This window comes from Nilaparvata lugens, chromosome X, assembly GCF_014356525.2.
Source record: "Nilaparvata lugens isolate BPH chromosome X, ASM1435652v1, whole genome shotgun sequence".
Classification (NCBI taxonomy): domain Eukaryota; kingdom Metazoa; phylum Arthropoda; class Insecta; order Hemiptera; family Delphacidae; genus Nilaparvata; species Nilaparvata lugens.
The window spans coordinates 4634831-4647352 of record NC_052518.1 but is presented as its reverse complement, the minus strand read 5'-3'; the positions used below and the strand labels follow the sequence as shown (position 1 = coordinate 4647352).

The window sequence follows — 12522 nt, the reverse complement described above, 5'->3', positions numbered from 1 at the left end:
CGATCCAACGGCCGAACGGATCGGTTGAATATGGTTCCAGTGGACGGTTACCCTTACTTTTTTTTTGCTGAGGATGATGTGAGGTGAACCTGACCCTTAAAGTGCTGCCATCTGTAGCAAGATGTAGAACTAGTGTAGGCCTACTGAAAATGAGAGGACCAATAGGAAGCTTCGTGACGGAGAAGGGGTAATGACAGCCAATCGGAAAGTGTTTTGCTAATACGAGGTCCGCTTTTAATCGTTCTCAATAGTCAGGAGCCACCTTCCACTAGATTCTTGTAATTTGAATTACGTCGATAATTTTAGGATCTTATATTTCAAAATAAGTCTTCCTAATTCACTTCATAATCTTTCGTTTATTTTCGTTAAGATAAATCAAATCAAATCAAATCAAATTGGTTTTTATTATCATGATTTCAGGATACAAATATTCATATTATACAACAACGTTACATCTTCTGCAACCAAACAATCATAAATAAAACTTACAGTTGAACTAAAAAATTAATCATTATAACTAAATCTAATTGTTATTATATTGTAGCTCCAGAAAATACAACATTATATTTTAAAAAACTTCATGAAAACTCTCCACAAAGGCAAAGCCTGTGTGTGGAAGAGGGTCTTGGCGATGATTGGCTAACGTCGGACTGTCCCCATACTTGCATCTATCACATTCTTGGGTAAACCAGGTATTAATATCAGAGAAAATTTGAAGTTAAAGGATTTTAAGTATAAAAAATGTAAACATTTAGAGTTAAATTTGGACTATCATTACACGACATTTGCTTTATTTATACAATGAATGAATCATCACTTCTATATTTGTCCTCCCAATCTCCTTTAACCAGTCATTAACATTTTTTTATAAATATTTGTGGATTTACCTTCGGTATTACGTAGATTTTCAGGCAGATTTCTATACAAAATGTGTGCTATATAATAAGTATTAGTAGTGGAATGAGTTTTGACTAGCCTTGGAACTTGAATTCCTATTGCTTCTGACGAACGAGTTCGATAGCTGTGCTCAATTTTCTTGAACATATCTTTATGATTTTTGTACATGTATAATAATATATTTCTTACATAAATTTGCCTTATATTTAAAACATTGAATTCTTCAAAAATTTCATCAGTAGGAATGCGTATACGTTTTCTTAATGCTGTTTTAATAATAGATTTCTGTGTAACTTCCAAGGGTTTTAGTAATGTTTTATAGGCACCCCCATAAGCTAAAATTCCCACTTCGATAAGTGACTGAACATAAGAAAAATATATATTTCGTAGCTCTTTTAGTGATAGAATTTTGTTTAATTGGTAAAAAATGTAAATGGCTTTGCGAATTTTACTTTTCAAGAATGCAATATGAGCCGACCAATTCAATTTCTCATCTATCATTACTCCTAAATATTTATAAGCTACTACACTTTCAATCGATTCACAGTTACATTGTATATTGGTAGGTTCAGTACAAGAATGTAGAGTGATGTTATTAATTCTGTCTTCTTGCCTTCTTCTGGAAAAAATTTCTATGAATTTAGATTTCTTAATATTTAAAACATTATTATTTGAGCCCAATTTAATGACTGAATTTCTACTTTTGCCAGATTTGTTATTTCAACGAATACTATTTTAAAAGCATGATGATGAAATCACGTATGTAATTGTATTGACCATAAATTAAGGTTAAACCACACTGGATAATAACTTGTGTAAACGGAGGGTGGTTGTTTCTTATCTTCTATAATATTTACCAAAATTATGCTATCGAATCATCTTTACCGGTATTCGAATCCTCGATTGGTTGGGAGCTTTTAGTGGATTTGTTCATTCAAATGCACAGATTTTCATAAATTGTCACCTATTATAGCAACTAGCAACTACGAGCCAGGAACTTCAATGAAAAATACTAATAAAATCCAACTTCAGGTTTATTGAACTAATAAAATCTTATTAATAGGTAGAACGAATTATTAAGTCAGGTAACATGTCAAATTTTCAAACAGAACAAAGTTATTCAGCAATCGATTCAGGTCAAGAAGACATACTCAATTTTCACTCTATACATTTTGGAAACCTGCTAACTAGCTGCATTTAAATTTGGGCCTCGGTCATTCTATGAAACTAAATTTTGAGCTTAATAAGGAAAAAACAAAAGTTCGGCACTCACCATTTCAACAATATTCAAACTTGGACTCTTCAGAAACACTCACATACCCTTTAATAAAACTCACTATACTTGAACTCACACACACAAATAATTTCCTGATTCTACTCCATACTAACTCTATTAAATTTGGTTCCCTATTCAAATAGATAAAAATTACTGATAACTGAAAACTCAACAATTTGTCCCTCTGAATGAAAAATGGGCCCAATCTGAGGACTGAGGCTCGCACACCATTACATGTTTTTCCAGTTACGTCTCAATTCGAACTGAGGCCCTTTCACTGAAAATTATTCCCCCCCCCCTAAAATTAAGTTTGAAGTACGTTGATGATTATCCACCATTGTAAAAAATAGTAATAATAAATAAATGTATTCCCTTCAAAAAATACAACAAGCAATTGAAACATAAAAAGTACAAAGTATCTAGAATGTAATACAATGAGTCTATAAAAAAATATAGAATTTAATTCTATTGGAAATTAACCTACTCAACTATGAGAAACCCATGAACTAGAGTACAAATGGGATCCCCTAACAGTTAAATAATCATTCATAATTTGATTTCTAACAATCACACCAAGTTCAAATCTAGAATAATAATGTGAAAGAAACAATAATCAGATTGAATTAACAAAAATCGGCTTGAAATTTGGAACATGAACGATATAAACCATGGGATAACTTCTTATAGGATATCTTTTCTCTATGATTTATTATATTGCTGAACTGATTGCCTGATACATGATCTGAATTAAGGTGAGTATGTGTTCTTATACTGCGTTCGATTAATAATAGTAGTTGACGAGAAAACTAGTAGTTAGGAGAACAATAGAACTCGCTACACTCACTAACATCACTACTCACATACACGCCAGCCTATTCACACACAAACACACTTACAAATTGGATTTAGAATATGATGATAGGCTATATGCAATAGTTATAGGATCGGTGGAGGACACTGAGAAATAGAAGTTTTTTACACTTTTGAGTTAGGATGCACGGTTAAAGAGATAAAAAATCTGAAACTTGAAATCTGGGGCGGAAAATAGTCATCGAGCAGAGCAGTGATTGAGTGAAATCTAGCTTAAGTAGTACAGTTAATAGATGTACATAATAATTATTAGTAGGTAGCAGTAAGAAATTCTAAAGAGAGTTTCACTGTAGTCCATATTATATACAATTAGTAAATTAGGTTTGATAAAATTTGCTCATTAGTCTCAAGACTAGATAGCAATAGTAATGTGATTAAAAAAAAAAAAAAAAAAAAAAAAATTATTAAAAATTCAAAATTTTCAACACCTAATGCATGAAATGAAACCGCCTTGGAACGGTTTCAAAAAAAAAATTCTAATTACAAAAATAACAAATTTTGAACATGTGATACATGAAATAGTGCCGCTTTAAAGCGCTGAGAAGAATGAACCTGATTTGAACCTGATCCGATAAAGTATTGAAAAGGTTGATTTTTAGGGTAAAATTTCCGAATAAGGGGCCGCCATCTTGAAACGGGGATGAATTTGAAAATTTCAAATAAATATACGTTTCTGCGCCTTGTTACAAAGTGCTTGTATACCATTTTTTTTCAAGTCGGTCCATAACTGCGACTGTAACTGCGGTACAAACAAACAACCAGACAAACGCCGATTGACTTGGAACATAGAATTTTCTTCGCTCATTCAATAAAATTATAAAATAATTGGCCAATTATTGTGTCATTGACAATCACTGACAAACTCAGTACAAATAGCAGGAAAGTGTACTAAGATATGAAGTTATCATCAGAAGAGAGCATTTCAGATGAGAAACTAAGACGGAAAATATCAGATGAGAACCATCAGGAGAAGGTAGGCAAATATCCTGGCTAGAGAGATCAGAGTTCGTAGCCCAAACATTCACTTTTCCAAGTTAGAAACGTATCAATTATTGACGAGCAAACTTACTAAATTGTAAAAATTATTTAAAAGATTTCATAATTTTTGGATGGAAAATTCGCACGAATAACTTGTAAGTAAAGTAAATTCGTATGACTTTTGTTGGTGGGGAGTCCCATGCTGGAAGGTCCATCCCCCCGAATACAATATAAGCCGTCAATGGGCCTTACGACTGTCATACTTCAGCCGGGACCGACAATTTAACTTGTAGGAATCATAGGACATAGGCGCCTGGGTGTGTAAACTCAATGGGTCATATGAATAAAGTTGAGCATTTGCTTATACTTCTAAAATATGGAGCATTTGCTTCATTTTCTATGAATAAACGTGAGCGAAACCTTTTGCTTATGCTCATCAAAAAAATAGTTTGAGAATTTTCTCAAGAGTAAAAGCTTATACTCAAAATTGTATGAATGAACTAGAGCATTTGCTCAACTTTTGAAGCAAATGCTTCAAAAAAGGTGAGTCTAGTCTAGAACAGCTTATCACCTATTGCTCATAGTAAAATGGCTCAACTAATTCGTATGAGGAAAAGGAAACTATACCAGATACGATCACAACCAATAGTTGAGAACTATAAAACTCTTTTTAGTTTCAACCATGATATATATCAGCATTATTCCTACAAAAGATAGTCATCACAGAATAGGAAATAGGCATTTAAGAATATGAGAGTGTAGACGATTATAAGAAGGCTATTGATATTATAAGAATATATTGAAGATTATTATAGAGATGACATTTTTTTACGCTATTATTTCAAAATTCTAAACTCAACTAACCTAAAACTCTATTCATTTCATAAATAGAAAAGAGAGCAGACGACGCAAACACAAGCGGTGCCTCCTACTTGCATATTTAGCGCTTCCGTGAGCTATAAAAACAAATTAAAGCTACAAAAGCGAATCAGCTGATGAAAAATGTTAAAAATACGTGAGCATTTGCTATTTGCTCCAGAGTTCAGGAGCATAAGGTAAAGCTTATTAATATAAAAAGGAGCAAATGCTTTTGCTTCTAACTTTTGCTCATGAGCAAAACCTTATGCTCCATGCTCTTGCTCATGAGCATTTGCTCTGGTTTTATTCATATGGGTTAATGGGTCTGGTTTGTGATTTAACTTAATTGTTGGTACATCCTATTGATTGATTCATTATGGTGTTATAACCTGTTCTACATGAAAAATTCACATGAGTCAAATTGCTTAGTACGATGCAAAGCTGAGAAGGAGAAATAAAGATGATGAAGAAAGAAATGAAGAAGAAGATGATGATGAAGATGGAGAAATTGAGAAGTTGATGAAAATTCATGAAAATCAAGAAGATGAAGAAATGAAGCAGAAAAAGGTGAAAAAGAAATCAAATGCAGAGAGATTAGCAACCATTGGAAAGTACTTTAAGATGTTAACATGTTGACACCAAATTACGCCATGTAGAATGACAAGAATAGACAATATTCCTGTGTTTTGAAAAGAGAAATCTTAAAGGAATCACAAAATGGGTATAGATTTATGACGTGAACTTTGGGGATGCACCAGTGATAATAACATCACCCAACGTCCAAAGATTGCAGCAAAATTTCTCCGGAATGCGTCTGAGAAAGACAGATTCTCTGTTTTATACGGGAATTAAGTAAGAGGTTAGCTAAACGCTCGTCTCGGATCAAGTTGAGATTAATGGGGAGAGACGGTAGACCACTCATGAGCCAGGATCGCTATCATTAAGTGATTTTGTTCTAAATTTCCTACTCGTGATTTGCAGCCATCCTGAAACGTTCATAATTCATCCATCATTAATCTTAATGGTTGATCATCTTAATGATCATTATCTGCTATTTATCTCCAGTTTCATTTCCATTCATCTTGTCTATCTACTTCTCGGAAGATGGGTCTCAGATTAAAGACATGATTTCCAACAAATAGATCTCAGAATTATCAAATTCGTCACTGAATCGATAAAGCTACTCGCACATACACATTGGTCAAGTCTCTTCGAATCTTTTGGTAAAGCTAGTATAACTTCAAAAGTATAATAATTATGATTTCGAAGTGGAAATACAATTAATCTCAAAGGTTTCTTCCTCATATCAAACTTTCTTTTGCATCCAACCTTTCTATTCAGTTGTTTTAGACACTCTATGTTAACCGAAAACTGGTTTTATCTTATTTTCGCGTTTGTAGGTTGAATTTTACCTTGAAGATTCAAGTTGAATACAATAAGTCAAACCATTCAACATCTACAAAACTTGATGAAGTATAGTGGATTCAAGTTTCTCTCCTTGTAAACTTGTCTTCAAGTTTGCAAAATACATTCATTTTACACAAAACTAGAATTCGAGTAAATTGACTAATGTAAATGCCCTCAATTGATCTTGATACAATGTGTATCAAAATTTATCAATGTATGGTTCAACTTGAGAATAACAAGAGTGGAGAGAAGAATCATCGTAACTTATTATATTAACGTGAATGATAAAAACTATTGCTTACAATATAGAAATTTATTTATCGTTCAAAATACTACAATCATGATAAATAATTATGACATTGGAGGAAGAAATAGGCTGAGCCTGTACTATTTCTCTCCAAAAATTTTGATAAAAATTTAATGTTGTCTAAAGTTTGAGGTTATGATATGTAAGCAATATATTTGCCTTCACCAATATGTAAGGGTGGGAAAATGAAAAAAAAAACACAAGAAAAGATCGTACAGGTTTTTGATATTTAAAACAAAACAATAAATTATTTATTACAAAATTAGAATTATATTTAGAAATTACGAAATAATAATAATCAGATGAATATTTCAGGGGCTACTCGCTTTGCTGCTAATGAAGATTCAATGTTTATGGTTATGAAAAATTTAAGAACAATGACTCAGTAGTCACCTACCTTTTTGAAATAGCTTCCCACTTTGGCATCCACTGGTATTTCGCGGCGTTAATTATCAATTAAAAATCAAAATAACTGATCTAATGAAATGGGTTCAGATCCCGTCCTATTCAATAATACAATTCTCTTTAAACTGCCCGAACTGCGACAGGAAAACTGTATTATAAAACAAGAGCAAAATCAATCCCCTTCACCAGAACAGCCGGACTTTACTCACAGTCCTAACGAATGAGCTCACACACCGACTCTCACACAACGACCAAGAGTAAAATTTATTTTACTCTTAAAATATAAAATATAACTCAGTCAATGCCAAACATGAAATACATTTCAGTACATATTTTTATCTGTCGCACAAGCGGCACGTTTGTTATTAAAAACAAAAGAGAAACTACATTAATTTTGACAACAAATGAAATAAACAATCTTTCTGTCGATGACAAAAATTGTTCAAAGACAAAAACACTGTTCATTAAACTTTTCTAAATTAAAACTCTAAAATCCTGATCAATATGAGATAAATATATGATTCAAATATATGTCCCATATGACCAGGTGACAGATATCACACTAATTATATCAACTTATCAAGGAACTCAGCCCAGGATTCTTATCTTCCATTTTTTCAATCTTGTATTGAATTGTCCTTCATATAATATTCCAAAAACTGGTAAAACCATCGTTAAACAAACCCCTAATATCCAAATACTTCAAAACTGCACATTATTGAATAGAATGTAGTCATCCGTGGTCTAGTGAATAGTGCCTGAGTAGAAGCTTAGAGACACAGAATAGGTACAGAATGGAAACTTGTAATCAATCGCTTATCTAACCAATGGTTTTTACATGACCCCAATACTAAACCCGTCACGTGACCTTGGGAAGTTCCAATCCTGGTCTTCTGATTGGCTCGTAGCAGTGAACGAGATCAATTGATCCGGATCATTGAAGTGATCCGAACCTACCATCAATACTATTACAATGCGGCGCTTCCTAACAAGATGGCGGATTTTAGCGTCAGGGTACTAGCCAAGTTTCCGTACTGTATGTATACTGTGGTAGAGATTCCTCGTTCAAACAAACTCATCGGAAAACGTTATCAACCAGGTCATTCTATTGTTATCGATTGAGCACGTTAGATTGTCGGACCCGGCTGATGTGTGATATCTGTAAGGCCATTAACGGCTTATATACAGGCGAGGTGAGACCTTCCCTCAGAGGTCTTCCCATCAACGAATTTACTTTATTGAATAGAATTATCTAATCTTAATGTACTCTAATGGAACATGCCTATTATCATATTCAATTATACAGCATTACAGAGTATAATACTGTATTATACAGTAGTGATAATCTACAGCTAGCTCAAATTAATGGAACTACGTCATTGGTAATGTAGAGTCTCCATTAGCTCGGATGTTTGCTCTCTGGTCCAAAATGGTAGATCCATCCTTAGTGACAGCTGTATTTCTCCTATAGTGAGATCCACGTCATAGTAGCAGTGGTGAAAGACGGGAAAACAGCGTTGCCGATTCTCTGCCTTGTCATAAAATAAATAAATAAATGAATAAATATGATTTTATTGCCGTTAAATTCTTAGAACAATAGGCAAAGTCAAATATTGATTATAGTAAGACAAAAGATAAAATCAAATTTTACAGCAACTGTACATACAAAATTACATTACTGAGTCTTAAAATAATACAGTATCTAAGTAAACTGTAAGTCAATTGGATTTTCAAATAATAATATTCATTTGAATGTACAAAACATATTCCTTACAGCACAACTTGAGCCTTTAGAACAATATATAAATACAAATAGAAACCTCTTAACTCTAAGCAACAATTATTTCACTCTCAAAGAACTCTTCAACACTATAAAAAGGATTTATCACAAGCCAATTCAATAATCTCGTCTTAAATTTCTTTTCTGTCTCTGATATTAAATCTGAAGGTAATTTATTGCAAATTTTTATACCAAATGTATCATAACTTTTGGCTGTTTTGGATAACCTATGATAGGGAATATCAATCCTATGACAATTTCTTGTGTTATAGCTATGAGTTTGATGCCTTAATTTTAAATTGGATGAGTTTTTTTTAACATGCAACGATACAGTATAAATGTAAAAATTCACTATTGTCATTATTCTAAGCTGGACGAAAAGAGGCTTACAGTGTGCTAGTCTATGAGAATCAGTTAAAACCCTGACCACCTTCTTTTGCAATAATAAAATATTTTCTGCATGACTACTATTTCCCCACAGTAGTATGCCATATGTTGCAATACTCTGAAAAAAGGCAAAATATATCGATCTCAAATAATTATCTGGAACATGATTTTTCAGTTGTCTGATCAGATAAATCACTCTTGAAAGTTTGCTTGATATATAATTAATATGAGCTTCCCAAGTCAAATATCTGTCAATGAATATCCCCAGAAATTTTACATCGCTTATTGCATCCACACAATCTAAGCCACCTCTAAGGGTGAAGTGCATAGTCTGTGTTTTATTCTCGTTGAGCATGAAGCCGTTAGCCCTAAACCATGTCGCTGCTTGCATCAAACACTGTTCATTAAACTTTTTTAAATTAAAACTCTAAAATCCTGATCAATATGAGATAAATATATGATTCATATATATGTCCCATATGACCAGGTGACACTGTCAAAAGTAAATATAAAATATTCAGGCATATAGACAACATTGCAAAGCGATAGAGAGATAGTGCTCTCTGTTTTGTTGTATGATTGAAAAGGACAGCAACAGTATTGTCAATCGTACACTGCCATTATAATGTGGACCTCACTATAGAGCATGCACTTTAACACTTGAGCATTCACTTCAACAACAGAATGTTCACTTTAACACTAATACATTTACTTAAGCAGTGATTTGGTAATTTTAGACCTGATGACGCTATGAGTTTGCTCAAAACGCGTGTAATCTTCAAGAAATTGGCCCATTCCACACCTAAACGTTCAGGCTTTATCTGTTGATACAGCTTACAACCTATTGTGAGGTCCACGTTATAATGGCAGAATTTGATCAACTTCGGTGTTTCTATCCTCGTTCATTATTCAACAAACGAGAGTGCGCTATCCTTTTCTAGCTGCGTTACGTTCTCAGATCGTTTTTCAACAATGTTGCTATCCTTGTCTATCATTCGACAAAGCAGATAGCGCTATCTTTTCCTAGCTCCGCAACGTTGCTCGATCGTTCTTAACAATGTGGAAATATAATCAATAATCAAAATATTCAATTTCAAAAAATCTATTATTCGAAAAATGAAGATTATATTTCTTGGTGAATAGAAGTAATTGATTATGTGAAACAAGAATGAACAGTTAATGGGCCATATGAATAAAGTTGAGCATTTGCTTATACTTCTAAAATATGGAGCATTTGCTTAATTTTCTATGAATAAACGTGAGCAAAACTTTTTGCTCATGCTCATCAAAAAAATAGTTGGAGCATTTGCTCAAGAGTAAAAGCTTATACTCAAATCTGTATGAATCAACTAGAGCATTATTTGCTCAACTTCTGAAGCAAATGCTTCAAAAAAGTGAGCCTAGTCTAGAGCAGCTTATCACCTTTTGCTCATAGTAGAATGACTCAACTAATTCGTATGAGGAAGAGGAAACTATACCAGATACGATCACAACCGATAGTTGAGAACTATAAAACTCTTCCTAGATTCAACCATTATTATATATCACCATTATCCCTACAAAGAATAAATACAAAAGATAGCTACCTGATATCAAGATAGCCATCACAAAATAGGAAATAGGCATTTAAGAAGATGAGAGTGTAGACGATTATAAGAAGGCTGGCTATTGATATTATAAGATTATGCTGAAGATTATTATAGAGATGAGATTTTTCACGCTATTGTTTCTAAACTCAACTAACCTAGAACTCTATTCATAAATAGAAAAGAGAGCAGACGACGCAAACACAAGCGGTGCCCCCTACTTGCATATCTAGCGCTTCCGTGAGCTATAAAAACAAAGTAAGGCTACAAAAGCGAATCAGCTGATGAAAAATCTTTAAAATACTTGAGCATTTGCTATTTGCTCCAGAGTTCAGGAGCATAAGGTGAGAGTATAAGGTAAAGCTTATTCATATAAAAATGAGCAAATGCTTTTGCTTCTACCTTTTGCTAATGAGCAAAACCTTATGCTCCATGCTCTTGCTCATGAGCATTTGCTCTGGTTTTATTCATATGGGCCATTGTCATAGTCACGTTTGAATTAAATTTTGAAAAACTAGAAAATTGAACACGGAATAAAATAAAGATGAAATAGTGTGAAGTTTCAGCTATTTTGAATTATTTAGGAATGTTTGATTTCGTCAAGGAAAAACGTTTCCAATTATAGAAATGAGAAAATGAAAACTGCAATTACTGTCATGAACACTGCGACTACGCCCCGTTCTGGAAAGCCAATTTTCTGACTCCAGCTGTTTAAAGTCTAGGACTTGGATAAATCCCGAACTTTGAAACCGGCCCCCTCAAGATCATTATCAGGACAATACTATTGTGCAGCTTCTTTTCAAGAGTCTCGATTCATAAACGAAAATGTTCATTATAGCAATTGATGCCTTTAAGATGAACCCAGTTCTTCTCACAGCATCAATGGCCCATATGAATAAAACCAGAGCAAATGCAAGAGCATTTCCTTGCAAATCCATGCAAGAGCATGGAGCATAAGGTTTTGCTCATGAGCAAAAAGTAGAAGCAAAAGCATTTGCTCATTTTTATATGAATAAGCTTTACTTTATACTTTTACCTTATGCTCCTGAACTCTGGAGCAAATGCTCACGTATTTTAAAGATTTTTCATCAGCTGATTCGCTTTTGTAGCCTTACTTTGTTTTTATAGCTCACGGAAGCGCTAAATATGCAAGTAGGGGGCACCGCTTGTGTTTACGTCGTCTGCTCTCTTTTCTATTTATGGAATGAATAGAGTTTTAGGTTAGTTGAGTTTAGAATTTTGAAATAATAGCGTAAAAAATGTCATCTCTATAATAATCTTCAGCATATTCTTATAATATCAATAGCTTCTTATAATCGTCTACACTCGCATCTTCTTAAATGCCCTAGAGTTGAGCAAATGCTCTAGTTTATTCAAACAATTTTGAGTATAAGCTTTTACTTTTGAGCAAATGCTCGAACTATTTTTTGATGAGCATTTGCAAGAGGTTTTGCTCACGTTTATTCATAGAAAATGAAGCAAATGCTCCATATTTTGGAAGTATAAGCAAATGCTTAAATTCATTCATATTGCTCTATGTCAGCGCGCCAATTCGTCTAATATGGGAAGCGTAATGACAATATGATTGATTCGAATGATGACGCTACTAAGCAATGAAATAGAAATCTTCATAACGTACAGACGCTTACATTTTTAATGACAATTAATCCGATAAAAGAATTGATTGAACCCACCCCAATTCAATAGAAGAAATGATTGGAAAAACTATGGACTTTTATGAAATGAGATAGAAATCTTTTTGGCCCACAGA

General features: G+C 33.3%; 1 protein-coding gene across 3 annotated transcripts in view; it reads left to right on the top strand.

The window, feature by feature from the left end:
* LOC111047425 (synaptotagmin-7) overlaps positions 1–12522 on the top strand; it is a 468639-nt gene that overhangs the window by 135306 nt on the left and 320811 nt on the right. The window lies entirely within an intron of this gene.